Source organism: Cimex lectularius, unplaced genomic scaffold (genome assembly GCF_000648675.2).
Source record: "Cimex lectularius strain Harlan isolate CLEC.00 unplaced genomic scaffold, Clec_2.1 scaffold48, whole genome shotgun sequence".
NCBI lineage: Eukaryota > Metazoa > Arthropoda > Insecta > Hemiptera > Cimicidae > Cimex > Cimex lectularius.
Window position 1 is genome coordinate 1,187,487 of NW_019392708.1, and position 15,842 is coordinate 1,203,328.

The window sequence follows — 15,842 nt, forward strand, 5'->3', positions numbered from 1 at the left end:
TCTGACATTCCATTACGTTTTCGGCTGTTCAAAGACCCGTAACAACTTTTCCGGGAGGCTCGACTTTGAAAGTTGCTTGGGCTCTACGCCCATTTCGTATGGGGTGTTTAAGGGAAAGTCGATTATATTTGTATCAAGTGAAATGCAGGGAAGAGGGGCTTTGGTGGCCGTCAGAGTGGGGATTCGGGATAGAGAACAAGCCACGGCCTATCAACTCACTTCGTGCCTTCCTCCCTTTCAGAAATGGTCACTTGAAAACCCAACCCCCCCTAGTTGTAGTGACAATCAGCAGTTTCGAAAGCCCGGCGACAAAAGTACTTGACTTGATACGCAGCATATATAGTATCGACTGATTATGTGTTCATACCATTTTGGCCTTGTAGGTTAAGTTTTTTGGAAAAGAAAAAAAATCTGTGTCTTGTGAAGGAGAAGTTTCAAGACTTATTTATTCACTTTTATACGTCAAATTTTAGTGTAATTTTGTTGTGCTAGTGTGTGTACTAATTATCGTATAGTTGGATTCCTACGGGACCGGAGTTACCTGATCGCCTGACGATACAATTCTTCTATAAAAGTAAGTCCAAAATTATAACAGAATTTCTTTGTTAAAAAAAACTCATGAAACGCAGTTATGAATTTCAAAAGAATATGTCCTCTTTCATTTCAAAAACAAAATTAAAAACTTTAAAGTAAATTTCCCTGGACGGATTCTATTATTAAAACAATGAATTCCAACAAAAATATATAAATAAACGTTTTTCTTCTTGTTTTTATACCCATAATGAAATCAGTTTATGTTGAGCCGTAAATTTTGAAGATTTACGGCGAAAATCATCATCTAGCAGCGGCTTAGTTTTTACAGATGTTCATAATCTTCTTATTTAACCAAAAACATTACAATACTGAGATTTTTACTCACCAAACCCTCTTAATAATTAAATTTGTTCATTTCACAATTTCAAAAATCTAGCAAAGTTGCACTGAACAGTTATAAACTAAAATGATTAGTAAATCAAAGTCCTTCTGATAAGTTTCAACTACTTTTTAGCTTGTGTTGAAATATTGTTAATAAACAAATATAAATTCTTACCATAGTGGGTTTTTATTTCATCGATTCACTGTTCAAATTTTCATTTATGTTACATTATTAAAGGTTTAATTTTAATTAATTAATTTACTTTAATGTTAAGCTGCTCAAACTTTTTGGCGCAAAAATATCACCAATATTATATCATTGTGAAAACTGTATTTTATTACTTCACAACAATATTTCAAACGCAAATTTTGCATACGATCAAAAGTAATCAATGGTTTGTTAATGGTTTTTATTTGTTTAATAATAATATGCCGTTTTCGGTAAGATTTTGCAGCATGCCCGTATGTTTTAAAGTCCAAGATTTAAGGGCTGAGAAAATATATTTAACGGAAAAAAGTTTTTAAATAAAATATATGAAATTCGAAATCTTTATTTGACGTTGTTGTGAGTTAAGTTCTGAATGTAGAAAGGCAACCGGCCACCGACTAAGGCTATTACATTTAGAAGCTAATCAAATCTATTAGAACACCCAGCAATTATTATCTCATCAATATCTGTACTCGTGAGCAATATTCTTGTAGAGTTCATATTGAAAAACATATTTAACAGTTTAAAAAATATAGTAATTTGTCCACTGTCAAACTAAACACTATTGATTTATGATTCGCCCAAACGTTGAAATAAACAAAACAAGCTAGTTTTCGATGTTATATGTGGTTATTTCAAATATGTAACCCAATCTATTTTCCATTAGCAACATGGCCCACTTACAAAATCACTTTTAATGTATACACATGACAAATCACAACAATCGGATGGGCACTTATTAGTTGACCCATCGCATTAATCAATCGATCGATAAACAGCATAAACATAAATTTTTAGACGACCGCACTCCGACAATCAATTATGACATGTCAGGCATAAACTTTCTTAAGAATTCCAAACAAATAGGCTTTAATACACTATTTTGGTAAATAACGATAATCTTGGGTATATTTCAAACTTTTTTTGTTTGTTTTACATAACTGACGTAAATATCATTAAACACACTGAAACTCGAAGACAACAAATGGAGTCTTTACTCAACTAATCTCAACAGGATCAGTAGTTTTTCCCTCATTTATGCGTTTGTATGTACTTTAAAAATCAAATTATTATATGTGTAGCTATTAAATTTCTTGAAAATCTACGTCTACGTCTTATCCCAAAACGTTAATATTTTTATATTACAAAAAAATCAAAATCATTTATAGTATCAACTAAATCTTTGTTCCTTTCATATCTACTACTAAAATTTGATTGAAAAAAGAAAAATGAGAAAAAACTGGAAAAGTGATAGAAAGAAATATACAGATAAATTAGAGATATATAGATGTATATATAAGTATATAGTATATATGAGTATATAGATGAGATAGATTAGCTAAATATATGATATGTAGCTAGACTAAATAGATAAATAGATAGATAGAAAGAGAGAGGAATTCAGAGTGAGAGAGAAGGAGAGAGAGAGAGTGAGTGAGTGAGTGAGAGAGAGATAGACGAAGGGAGGGAGGGAGGGAGGGAGGGAGAGAGAGAGAGAGAGAGAGAGAGAGAGAGAGAGAGAGAGAGAGAGAGAGAGAGAGNTGATTATTCTTGAAAACACTAAGTAATTCATTAAAAAAATTGTTTCAAATATTTTATTATTGAATTTAAGTGCGAGATAAAACGAGAGAGAGGAAGAGAGAGAGAGAGAGAGAGAGAGAGAGAGAGAGAGAGAGTGAGAAAGAGAAAGAGAGAGAGAGAGTGAGAGAGAGAGAAAGAGAAATAAAAGAGAGATTAAAAGAAGAAGAATATATAAGGATATATGTAGGCAGACAGAACGAGAGAGTGTTTTTGAATAATTATTGATTTTGTGGTTTCATACAACCCCAAAAAACTGCAACTGATCGCCTTGGCAAGCTAGTCACCTCGTTGAGTCTTATCGGCACGAAACAAACCATAACATACAATTCAAATTGTGTACCTTATTTACAAAGAGGTAGACCACACAATTCGAACAGGCCCGGGGGCGGTAAGTGCATTTGACAACTGGGAAAGATTTATAACAAAAGGCCCAGACGTTCAGACGTTGCGTCTGGCTGTTTAAGATGTTAATAGCGCATTAGTTACTTGATTAATCGACCCGTCGTCGTCCAGGTCTCTCCGCCGTTACAAATTGTCTTATTAATATAATCTGCTAATTAAAATGGGAATTAAATTAGTTGGACAGGTCGTCCTGTAATCCGTTAAGGCGACCGTAAAAATTTAAACCAGGAAATGTTAAAAGTTAGCCTAGATTGTTTTATAGTTTTGATTTTAAATCTCAAAATTGCATTGTCAGTAAGCACAATTTGAAAGTTTTCAACGACCTATAATAAAGATTTCAATAAAACTTTCCGTAACATACACATCAGTAATTTTTTTGTGAGGAATCGTTTTTCAAAATAATATGTAAAACAATTTTAACAATAACACGTTTTCATAAAGTAATTGCACGAAAAATGTATGTAAAATGTTAACAAGGTGAACATATAACATTAATCTTTTTTATTGATGACAAATTAATTTAAAATCTCTATCTTATTGTACATATAAATAAAATATGGTCCATGTTAAGGAAGGTGCAGCCTATCTTTGAGTTAGCTATTGCAAAACATAGTTGTCTATATCACATTATGAAATATACTATAAATAATAGTATATCGTGAACAATTGGAATGTTTGACAGCAGATTTTGTGAATGTTGTGCCGAAATAAATTTGGGAGTGTTTAGAGGTTCCGAGTTCGACCCCCGACACTGATCACGGAATTTTAATTCATAATAATATATAAAGCTTATTTTTTTCTGTGATTTGACCTTCGTGCACGACTCCTAATGAGTTTTGGGCGTTAAGTTCCATTATGACAGGAATTACGTTTTTTATTTCCGATTACCTTGTTATTAGTTTTGTATTAGTCAATTACAGGTTAATTAAAACAAGTTTAAAATAAGTTGTAGATTTGTGTAAGCTGTTATTTAAATTATCATAAAAATCATGCATGTTTGAAATGTTTGACACGTTTTGGGAAGTTTGTGCCGAAATAATTTTGTTTGTACAAATTCATTGAGGAATAAAATGTGGGTTTTTATCACATCTCGTCAGTATTTTGAAATATGATTCAAAATTCGGTCTTGCGAGTCGGTGAACACTTGTTGAACCGCTTACCCTCACGCGTTTTGTATTAATCAAACCCGATTGAGCTTAACGCCGTCTTCAGTGAGGAAAAGACGTGGAAGTTCAACTGTCATATGTTGCAAGCTTGCCTTTACTAAAACAATCAACTTCAATTATGAAAACAAGCCAGTGTCAGGAGCGGGATTCGAATTTTTATTTCAACCAATACCTTACATAAAAATTAATTATTGAAAGAAGTTATTTGGTCACTCGGACCGCGAAATATAATGGATGTATGAAAACAAGGTTTTTAACATTGCCAGAAAGAAGGTTTGGTATATTTTCGAAATATATAAATAGGTTTGAATATATATATATTTGCTTTAATTTTTGTATTACTTAAATGTTATAAAATTTAAAAAATAAATACGTTATATATCTATCAAACACGCTCTACGATTCAGCTGAATTACAGGTTCTATATTTTATTAAAAAAATACATAAAAATTATGGCATAACAAAAATTATCATTTCAGCACGAAGCCAGGTTGAATAAATATGCTAAGCTTATGACAGATGCATTGCATTCAGATTGAATTAAGTGATCAAGTGAAAGATTTGCCTGTATGGAAAGTGAATTGGTAACCGCCGATGTTTTTTTATATGAGACAGACAGAGCAAAATATGTAAATAAATAAAACAGGTATTTTGTAATTTTCAAAAGAATTTTATGAACTTTTTATTGCCAAAAATAATGTATATCCCTGAGGCTTTAGTTTCAAAGCTAAAAGCACCTCGTTTATAAAAGATATTTTTTATTCCAAGCACTTCATTCATAAATATTGTAAACTAAGTTTAATGCAAATATAGTTTTCAGAAGGTATTTACTTTTTGAATGTTATAAAAAAATTGAATCCAGAAAGTCAAAGAGTTTGTTTTAATAATTAAAAAAAATAAATGTTATTTCTCAAAAATACGAATTCATTTCAATATTTTAAATAATACAACATCTATTGAGAATTTGCAAAAAGGTTTTAATAATAGTAATGTGTGGTGATTAGTGACCGTTAATCGATATTTATTTAGAAATCGTGAGATGCGGTCTGGTGTGAAGTAGGCTTTAGAAAAACATTTTCTTTATCGTACCAACGTTTCGGTCTTTATTGAGATCGTCTTCAGGGCCTAAAGTGTTTGTTTTCTGCGTAATTGTGCCTTTCTTGTGTGTCGTTTTGAGAGTGCCAGTGAGATATTGTGCAATACAAACATTTTGAGCCCTGACGATGATCTCAATAAAGATCGAAACGTTGGCACGATAAGGAAATTGTTTTTCTAATACCTAATTCACACCAGACCGCATTTCACGATTTGCAAATAATAAAATTATAGTTTTGAAATTGTCAAAACATTATCGTGTTTACATCTTTTTAAGAAATTGAATACAATATTATATTATCTTCTATGTTAATTAAATTAAAAAAACCTAGCAACAAGAAAAAATATTTTATCAATCCCTGTTAGTCATTTCATGATTGTAAAAAAACATAAATTAATATTATAATTTGGACAGAAATTAATTTTATATACGATCTTAGGTGTACGAATTTTGTGCATAAAATGTGTTCTTTCAAATCAACGAACTTCTTTCTTAATGAAAATACGCGCACATTTTCATGTTTGTACCTAGAAGAAGATTTATATAAAAATATTTTTTATTTATAGGAAAAACTAAAAAATGATAGAGCCTAATTACAAGTTGAAAACATCTAGTAACACGCCTATGAATTTAAAAACATGTAAATTTTTAGGAGTTACGAATGCTCAAGATCAAAAAACAAAAACAAGTAAATACAATAAATAAATAAAAAACTTTGTCAGATATAATTAATATCAGCTTCAATATTCAAATTTTATATTATCGTAAAACATAACGATAATAATTCGGTAAAAAAAATTATGTTTCAATCAGTATTGTATGATTTTATGTTCTAATTCACTTTTGTGTTTGCTTAATTTCAAATTAAGACCTTTAATGAAACAGGTATTTGCTTCTGTGGTCTTTTAATCACAGAATCATAAAAACACTAATCACATTGATTAATGAGAAAGCGATAATCGACGTACCAGTGATAAAGAATCGAAATCCGAACTGCTGCGATACTTTTAAGGTAAAACGTTCAAATGATTCGTTTTGAAATAAACAAAATTTACGTAACAAAATTTAGTTCATAATTTAAATAAATACACTTAAACACACTTTGATGGCATCCACTGAGAGATGGCCAAATAGCGGCGGTTCAGAATTATAAATGCAATGAAAAATCCTGTAATAAAGTAAAATGTTGTTCAAATTACACAAAAATTCCCGCTAAACGGTAGTAAACTCTGAAACATCTTACATATGGTGCAATTACATAGCAGAAGATAAAATATAAAACGATTCTTTTTGCGATAAAAAATTATAAAGATTATATAAATTCAGCCACTCGTCAGAAGCATTGGTATGTTTTGACCCTCGGGAATTTAAGTAGAAATGTTTTAATAGCAAAAACAAATCATATGATAAAGTAAACCGTTCATTCTGTATTCATAATTAAGTTTATAATGATTAGGTTTATTTTGTTTATCCACTTCTGTGGTTAAGTGGTCCCAATTTAAAACGAATTAATTTATAGCCCCGCGGTAGGTGTTGGACTGAAATAATAACGAAGTAGAAAATCATGCCGCCACAGATTACCCACTTGCCTCGAGGGTAGCCCTTAGGGTCCGCTCACTTCAATAGAAATTAGCATAATTTTTCCTTTGGTAAACAGACTTCAAAACAGCGATTTTTTAAACGGTTTGTCGGATAATAATTTTAAAATATATATTGTAAGAAACGTTCAAAAGTATCGCTTGGACAGACATGGTGACTGTCTGGTTTCACGCTCCATTTCACCGTAAATGCTTGATGAGCCAAAGATCCGCTCACTTGGTTCTTAAATTGGGCGGCAAATAAATTAAAACCCAATGATCTGAAGCGGTTAGCAATCGGCCACTTCCTTATGTTTAACAATACTAGAAACTTAAAAAAAAAAAAAAAAAACGTATTTAAGAAAAACACTTTGTAAAATGTATAATATACAAGAGCAAACAGAGAAACCACGTGTCAAAATTAGAACTCAGGAGTTATAAAGCAGTATAAATACATGTATTTATAAGATTATTGTATTTGTAATTTGAACCTGTACAACTTTTTTAAAATTGTCAGATTTTGGAATTTTTTTAAATAAAAATCTGCACATGTCGAGTAAATTTTCTGCTTAGCTATTCTGAAAAAAATCAGGCACACTAACAATGGCGAAACGCCAAAAAACTCTACAAAAAATTAATTAATTAAATAAATTTTAACTGGCGTCATTTCAAGGAGTCAGGCGGACATAGTACGTTTAAGTGAATAAAATTGTTTAAATTATAAGCGACATCATGCATGAGAGATGATTGTACAATTGTACAATTGTGGCTTACAATTTTCTTTATTTTTTAAGTGGTTAGAGATGATAATGAGTTAAACAGAACTTCTTACTTACACTTTTAAAATCCCTGCATAGCTGCGTTAAAATCACTTACCGTTATGTAAGCCCACACACACACACACACACACACACACACACACACACACACATATATATATATATATACAAACACACACACACACACACACACACACATATATACTCACTCCAACCAACCAACCAACCAACCACCCAAAAAAGGAAAACAAAAGAAAATCAATTTATCGTATTTTAATTCAAAAATGCTTTCTTCATCATTGTCAGAGTAACAATTTACTACAAAAATTGTTTTGATACGTTTCGAAAGTAAGCAAAAATTTAATGAAGAAACAAAATAGTTGCCTAGTTTAACTGCCAACTTAAAAATCAAATTATATTAATTTCATGTCATACTTAGTAAACTAGGCAAGTAGTTCTATATTTGTTTTTGATAGTTCTAGAGCTGGCAAACTATATTTGCCGTTCTTTTCTTTTCCAAGTTATATTCACTGACTCTTTCGTTACCCCATCTTGTTGCCAGACTCGTCAGTTATGGATAAAAATATACTACATACAATTGATAAACACACTTATTTTACACATATAATAAAAATATATACATTAAAAACGGATTAGCCAGATTAATATTTAGCATACTGCCACGGAGTACTACATAATCATTGGTGTGATTGGCAAAAAAGCCCTTGATAATATTGAATAAATTACACTAATAAATTACATTCACGTACATTGCAGGTTCATCACCCCACAGACCACAGGAAGAAATCCACACAAAACTATTACTTGTAACTGCATGCAAGCGCATATAATTGATATTATATAATATTGATTATGTATCTAAATAATACAAAATAAAAGGGTGTTAACCAGAACGTGGAGTAGAAAATGTCATGTTCTCGGAAACTACGTTACAAATTTTGTAATTAGTTATTAATATAATTTTATTTTTATTTTTAATAGGACTTGTGAACCTCATACTTCATAAAAAGTAAAGTAAAGTAATCCCCCTCTTACTGAAGGGCATAGTCCTTTTAAATTGTGAATATTCATTAGTCAAAAATTCTTTTCTCCAATAGATATAGAAAAAACGTAACATCATTTGAACAATTTGAATTAACAAATGTCCATAAAAGTTCTTCACATTTTTGCAAGATTATTTTTTTTAATGTTCTTCAATCACAAAACTACCTTAACTGCAACTACATACATGTACTTGTACGTCAAATAAAATAAACATTGCCTGGCCCGCAATATTGTGGGATTAACATTCGCAAATGCAACAATTTACCTATTGAACCCTAAGTATCTGAATTTTTTTAGAGGGTCTGAAAAAATTTAATACGGTTAACAAGGTTAATACCTCATTTTAATGGTGGCTGCCTCCCTCTTTTTTCTGTGATTTTGCCTCTCTATCTCTCTCTCTCTCTCTCTCTCTCTCTCTCTCTCTCTTTCTCTTTTTCTCTCTCACACACACACGCTTTCTCTCTCTCTCTCTTTCTCTATCTCTTCTCTCTCTCTCTCTCTCTCTCTCTCTCTCTCTTTCTCTCTGTCTCTCTCTCTCTCACAACAATAATGATTCCCACATTATCACTGGCTCTCGATCGCTATCCCTCTTTCCACAATTTCACTGTCCCCCTCTCGGCGCTCACTCTTAAATCAATTCTCCCGCTTTGTTGAACTCAATTTTAATTTATTTCGATAATGTATATATATATATCCCCCTTCATTTTCTTTCTCTCCATCCTCTCTCTCACTCTCACTTTCTCACTCACTCACTCTCTCTCTCTCTCTCTCTCTCTCTCTCTCTCTCTCTCTCTCTCTCTCTCTTTCTTTACTAACATCAGTATCTCTTTTTCCGAAATTTCACTCCCTCATTTTTCACATAAGAAATAATTGATTACTTATGTCAATATAAAGTTGTTGAAACTTGACTTCAGATTTCATTTCTGATATAGAATGTACGATTGCTTGATCTCGTTGAATGTAAAAGTATTTTGTATGTCATTACGGTTGAAACCATAAGTTCCAATATTTGAAATTGTATGTAAATTGCTATTAATTTCTTTTATGAAGTTTTAGTTTTATTTTCCTTCCTGAAGCTCTTGAATCTCTATCCCCTTCATTAGGACTATTATAAAATATTATTAATAATTTATGGTTATTTTAAATTGTCCTTTCCCCTGATTTTTAATATAATGTTATAACATTGACAACTCATATTAATTATTTCGAGATATTTTGTAACGCGGGATTCGTAAATACAAACATTTTCATTTTAGGTTTTAGATTTGATATATAGTCATGTATTCTACACTTTCGGCAATTTTTAATTTTTCTTTTTTTAGTAGAAAATTCATAGTCCAGATAGTTCCTTACTGAAGATGGCGCAAAGCTGAAACTCATTTGAATAACTTCAAAAATCCTCTAGTGTAGACTGACCGAACAAGTAACCCGGTGTTCTGTTCAGCATGTGTTCACCCACTGGTAACTTTAAATCCAAAGTTGTTCGTTAATTTCATGTTAGTTTTCCATTACTTTTAGTTTAATTATTCTGGATTTGAATGAAATTATATCAATTAAGCGTGAGAATAAAATTGTATTTTTCGTAAAATGCTCCCACACCGTGGGAATTTTCTTGTTTAGAGTGAGGCTAGAGTCCAATGTCTAAACAGTGTTAAAGAAGCGTCATTTTTGAAAATTAAAACATTACGCAACAGGGTTAAATTTAACCCATTTTGTTCGTAGGTTTATATGATTTTATTTATAAATGTATCAGCTATAAATAACTCCAGGAGTATGCATAATCTTTTTTACCATTTGTAGTTTAATGAACTAAGGATAAAAATAAAACATCTACACACGCAATAATTCTCAAGGATCGTTTCATTTTTGCTAATTTTGACAAATCATGAATTTTCGCGACCCCACTTTCAGACGGACGCGTCAGCAGAACATTTGGCTTTTTTGTGGCCGCCGATTGAACTAGGACATCCCTAGTGCTCACCTAAACATTTCAGACTATTTTTTTGCCGCATAATTAATATTTTCATTATATGTTCCGCTCTCGCCGCGTGTGTTAATCAGTATTGAGTTCATTTTTAATTAGACCGCCGGCGAGATCCGTCGAGGGAGTGAAGTGATTGATAGGTGAACGCCGTGGTCTGAACAGCAGGATTCTCATCTCTTGTCTCATCGCACGTACGTACAGTTTTCGTTGTAATGGCGTTGTTTTGTTTTACGACCCCGTCACATAAAATAAGACAGATTGGCAGACGGCATCATTTAGTCACCTCCCTCCGACATATTTATACACTAGATTCGCTCTCATTTCGCCTCCCTGTCAACTTAACCGGCCGAGTCTAAATATAAACCACTTCAATCCGATATCCTTGTAGACAACTTCGAAGATTTAAAAGCCCTTGCAAATATAAGTCGGAGTGATTTAAACAAGAGGACCACCTTTATCTTTTCCTGACGGGATTTCGTGCCCGAATAAAATAGATAAGGTATAGAAACGACCGACAAAGAGGGACGTAAATGACAAGCGTTTGAAAAGTTAATATGATTATCATGTCCGATTTACATATTTATAATAAGGCCTCTCAGATCCTCTGATTCGAAAGCGAAACCAAGAGGCCCATATTATAGAGTCCTTTGTCATCCGAATCCTTTCCCTTTATAAGTCTTTTTGTGTCTTTTTCCTTCGAACTGTCTATTAAGTTCAGTATTAAATGAACGCTAAACAAGTCTTAAAAATACAAAATAGTCTCAGTTAAACGAACCAAGTCCGTTTTACATGTCAGGCTATTAGAAGGAGGTTGAAAAAAGCCTCCCAGTCGTTTTGAGCAGTCGGTATATATAATATTTGGTTGCGTAATTATAGGGGGATATAACGGAGGCATTATATGGGGCAATGCATTAGTGTTGTGAACAAGGAAGATATGATGTCAAATTAGAGGGCAGACAAATTGTAACCCATTAGCCGGGGGATTGGTGGTCCGCCATCTACCTGAACTCCTTGCCCTTCCTTCGGTTTGACTTATTGAATATTTATTTATGTATTGTAAACATTTATTTAGCACCTGGTCTGGACGGTACAACGATTTTCAATTTTCACTAATAGCAAAATTTAAAATCGTAAAGTTCTATGAGAAACAATCCCCCCCCCAAAAAAAATAGGAAATTTTTGCATTTTTTTATTGTGACTACCAGTCACGAAGTTAAATAAAAACTCAACAAGTTTGATCAACGTATTTTGTACACACATATTCATGTTTTCTATGTAAAAATACAAAACATAAATTCCATAAGTAGCATTTTGATTTTATTTTTGCACATTATAAAAAACAAGTGATACAACAAACAGTGAGAAATCAAGTTGATGCTACTTCAAGTTTCAGGATTTTGTAAAAAGAAACAACTTGCGAAGCAGTTTCATCTTTTTTCTATTTAAGAGGTCTAGACCAATTATGATGATTTTATTATACATCAAGTTGAAAATATAAATTAATTATTAGCTGGCTAACAATAACTAAGGTAAAATTTGTAAATTTGATAAAACAGCAACAATTTAAGTACCTGATTCTTAAAATCCATTGACTTTTCAAGAACTAATGAATCAGTACTTTCATAAAAAATGTTTGGTTTAATGTAAAACAAAAATTCTCAATTAACATAGAAAAAACCAAATTCAATAGAGAAGTAACACCAGAATTACCTCTATTTTTAAAATTTCTAGACAACTTTTGATAAGTATTGGGTTTACAGAGCCAAGTGTTAAATAAGCCAATAAAAATGGGGATGGAATAAGAAAAAGCTATAAATAACTTAACTTATAAATTTAGGTAATTATAAAGTGATTTGGCTCGTTGAACTCCTTGTTCTAGTCCAAAACGTTTTAAACTGTCAAGTTTATTTTGCGCATTATATATAACAACAGATAAGTGGTAGGTCTAAAATAAATGCTTTTAACTCTTTTGTTAAAAGAATATTTTTTAAGTAAGTTTTGTATTTATAGGCCAAATTTCCTACGCCAGAGCACTTCTAGTCATTATGTTTCTTTGTTTCTATTTTTATATCCATTTACAAACAATTATAAATAATGTAATCCTACGCTAATCATTATCCCTTTGAAAATTGTATAGTATCAAAAATCTTAATTCAAAATATTAATAAATGATTAATTGGAGAGTGTGAGGTGAGGTCTGGCGTGATGTATGTGTTAGAAATACATTTTCTTTATCATACAAACGTTTCGATCTTTATTGAGATCGTCTTCAGGGCACAAAGTGTTTGTTTGACGTGTAGATTTGTCATTCTTGTGTGTCGTGTTGAGAGTTATACACAAAAGTCAATAAAGATCGAAACGTTTGTGTGATAAAGAAAATGTTTTTCTAAAACGTACGTCATTCCAGACCGCACCTCACGATCTCCAAATAATCATTGGCTCAGGGTCACTAAACACCACACATATTAATAAATGTGTAAAACTTGGCTTCTCACCTGTGATTTTCAATATGCTATTTACCTTAGTCGCTCTTCAGATTCCGCTGTTAAAATTATTACCACGGTTTCACAATACTCCCCGATTGAATCTGTGGTTAGACAAGGCTACGCCCTTAGCCTTTTTTTTCTCGCTCTTTATTTATTACCTTCCTGATAGTCTATATTTCGTTATTCTTTCTGTTCTAGCGATCTAATCACACTGGCCAGCTCCCCATTTGCCTCTAAAAAATCGTCCCTTTGGAAAATTATTGCTACCACTGTAATTCATGAGTAAATTTAAATAAACCAAAAATCGCAGTTTTTCGGAGGGATGAGAAAGTAGGGAGCTCTTCATGTCCAAACTTCTCTCTGACATTTAACCTCAAAAGATAAATGAAGTTTTTATGTCGAAATATTCAATTAATGCAGGCTGGCATTGAATAATTTTTTGAAATCCTTAAAGGAAACGGTTAATATTTTTACAATCCCTGTTGATACTATAGTTTTCAACTGATCTGTACATTGTTTTTTGTTTTGTTTTTTGGTGCGTGGTTTTGTTCAGTGCTCGAGTCATTATAACATGTAGGCAGTTTTGCAACGTTTGCCTTGACTGGGGAATGTTGTCATATGAAATCTATGTATATTTCTGAAAACACATAATATCAATTCGTCCGAACCATTACATTCTTTGTACACATAAGTCCTACGACGCCGAAGTAACAAAACGTGTCTCCCCTTTTCCATTTTAGACAAACTCGACCGTTGGAAGAATAATCGGGCTTGTTTTCTGTCCGCCTTCAAATGAATTTAACTGTTTGAACACTCGTCGTTGAATCTTTTCGTGTGTAACATAGAAAAAACGCCGACTCATAAAATTATAAGAAACGGATAATGGGCCTATTTTGAAAATTTAAGGCCCTTTGTCTTTTTCATTTTAAAAGGCATGTTCTTTACTAATTTATCTAACCCTTTATTCTGCAAAACCAGTTTTTCACTCCCTTCAACGATAAATAACTCATTAAATAAGTACAGTCCGTGGGAACTTTCCCGGAGCATGCACGGTATTTAATTAACTAGTTTTATGCCGTGTTTCAGAGGCTAACAAATAAATGCATCTTACCTACGGTCAGCAGCATAAATAAATAACAACATAAAGCCTACAAAATCTCGCAATCTGTGCTAATGCCTTATTTTTAACTCTAAACAATTGTAAATTATAACATAAATAAATTTAATTTTTTCTTATTATCCAGTGCACACACCTTTCTGTTTTGAATCGGTTATAAACCAAAAATGATCATGTGCATATTTGTTTATTTAGGAACCGAGGTGACTCATAGCTCTTTGATTTGCCGATCAATTTTGAGTTTTATGCCTCATTCCAATCACAACGAATCACTGTTAAATAGTTATCAACGTAAAAATGTTTTTATGGCGAAAAAACGATGTTTATTACATCAGTCTAATAATGAAAGAAATGCACTTAAATAACAGTTTTCGTATTTGTACTAAAAAAATTAATATGATTAAATATAAATTAGGTAAAATTGTTTTGGTTGAATTACTTTTTTTATTACTGATTTTGATCTACTATCTGAATTTTTTTACTTCATTTATTTCTGTATAAATTTATACACAACCAGCAAATTTGACCTATATTTTGCTAATGCTACATTAGTTAGCATAATAGAGAAAGCTATCCATCATAGACGCCCTTTTCTAATCACTTAAAAGGTCTCTGATCCAAAATCTTAGCCGTTTGGTCAGTAATTGTGAGGCATAGAGAACTTGTGTGTTAATGTAATCCTGCAACTATAAAAATGTTTAACAGTTTGATGAAGATTTAAAATATATTTTAAAAAACAGTTGGCCTGTGAAGTTCTCCGTAAATTGTGTTATTGTTTGCATAATAAAGGGCAGAAACAGTTAGTCGTAAAACCTTAGATTGAAAAATATGTTTTCCTTGAATATTACATTGTTATATTGTTATTTATCACCTACACTTCCATAGAGGTTTCTAGTAAGTACGTATGTGTCCTAATTTTTATTTTATTGTTGTGTCCGTTGGTTTAGTAAGTAAAACATTTTAAATCGTTTGTTAAGGGTCTTTTTATCGTGTGTGTGGATTCCATTGACATGTAGTTTTGTAAGGGAAGCTTGTTTAGAAGAGGGCCTACTTGTTTAAATGGCGATGTCATATGCGTTAATTTTCTATTAAATCAAAATATATTTTTGTAGCTTAAATTTACATTTGTACCTTAAGCTAAAACTTTTTGTATGAATGTAATTATACCACGTCTACCAAAAAGAAAATTATCATTATTAACAGCATTATAACATTACTTTATATCGTAGGCAAAAAAGCGCTAATAATATTTCAAAATATTATTCCAAATATATATATATATATGCACTTCTAAACAATAAATAAAAATCACAACAATATCTTTTGAACATTTAAAGCATAATAAATAACTAATTTTTTAAATAAATAACTCTCTTTGCTTTAAAAATTATGATTTATGATAATAGCATGGTTAATGGATGTAATAAATTTGAACTTTAATAGTTACATAATAGCATTTAACCGTG

General features: G+C 31.6%; 1 protein-coding gene across 4 annotated transcripts in view; it reads left to right on the forward strand.

The window, feature by feature from the left end:
- The first annotated feature begins 218 nt into the window (after positions 1 to 218).
- Positions 219 to 15,842, forward strand: part of LOC106672939 — a 144,193-nt gene continuing 128,569 nt past the window's right edge. For 2 of the 4 annotated variants that reach the window (XM_014404777.2, XM_014404783.2), the window contains exon 1: positions 219 to 574. The gene's annotated coding sequence lies outside the window, so the exon portion shown is untranslated. Of the gene's footprint in view, positions 575 to 10,754; positions 10,965 to 15,842 lie in introns of those variants that run through there. The other 2 variants (XM_014404776.2, XM_014404781.2) reach the window with 1 other exon arrangement.